This window comes from Adiantum capillus-veneris, chromosome 14 (assembly GCF_014529385.1).
Source record: "Adiantum capillus-veneris isolate H3 chromosome 14, ASM1452938v2, whole genome shotgun sequence".
Taxonomy (NCBI): domain Eukaryota; kingdom Viridiplantae; phylum Streptophyta; class Polypodiopsida; order Polypodiales; family Pteridaceae; genus Adiantum; species Adiantum capillus-veneris.
The window spans coordinates 114,344,636-114,345,973 of record NC_140944.1 but is presented as its reverse complement, the minus strand read 5'-3'; positions in this window follow the sequence as shown (position 1 = coordinate 114,345,973).

The window sequence follows — 1,338 nt, the reverse complement described above, 5'->3', positions numbered from 1 at the left end:
ATGCCCTTCTTGAAGCAAAACTGCTCCAAGGCAATCACCTTAAGCATCACATTGGACCTCAAATGGCTTTGAGAGATCCAAAAGTATGAGGAATGGTTGGGAAATAAGCTTCTCTTTGATCTTATCAAAAGCATTTTTCTCCTTAGCAGTCCATACTTACTTAACGTTCTTCTTAGTTAAGTCGTGTAGTGGTCCTGCTACTTGAGAGAATTTTGCTATGAAGTGTCTATAGTATGCACACATACCAAAAAATCTTCTTAGCTCATGTAGATTCCTTGGGTTAGGCCATGCTTTTATTACCTCTAACTTCAATGGATCCATACGGATACCATCTTGAGAGATAATATGACCTAAGTACTGAATCTCTTGAATGAAAAATTCACTTTTCTTTTGGTTGAGAAAAAGCTTATTCTCCCTCAATGCTTGAAAAATCACTTGAAGATGTTTCTTATGTTCCTCCAAAGACTTGGAACAGATGATGACATCATCAAAGAACACTCCAGTGAATTTACAATAAAGTCTAAAAATTTTCTCCATTAGACGATTGAACGTAGCTGGTGCATTAATCAATCCAAAAGGCATGACTAGATATTCATAAAGACCAAACATTATGCGAAACGCGGTCTTTAGGATATCTTCATCCACTATCCTTATTTGATGATAGCCACTCTTAAGGTCAATCCTACTAAAGTAGGTAGAGCCTTGTAGCTTATCAAACATATCTTCTACGTGGGCACGGGAAATCTATTTTTGATAGTGATATGGTTTAGTGCTAGATAGTCCACACACATATAGTATGTACCATCTTTCTTTTGCACTAAAAGGACTGGAGAACAAAAGGGAGAGAAATTAGGCCTCACCATCCCTTTGTCTACCAATTCCTGTACTTGCCTCATGATATTCTCTTGTTGAGCTTGTGAGACTCGATAAGAAGGCTTGTTAGGCGGTGAGCTTCCTGGAAGGAGCTCAATGTGATGGTCATCATGCCCTCATGTTGGAGGTAAGTCCATAGGGATATCATCGATGAACACATCTTAGAATCCTTATAGAAAATTATACAAGTCTATCTTCTTTTGATTCCTACCATTTACATTTGATGAAACACTAGGATCTTTTAGAGACTCTTTGATAAAAATCATGTACGCAAAAACTGAGATCTTCATTGACTTATCAAAAGCAAGAGGATTTACAAGTGGAATAGTGCGACCACACTCACTAGCACCTATATACATGTTCTTTCCCATGTAGGTGAAGTAGATTCTCCTTTCAGGGAACTTGTTTGGAAGCCATGCGATCAAACCATGGTGCCGCTAGGATAGCATCCTCATGTTGAAGAGG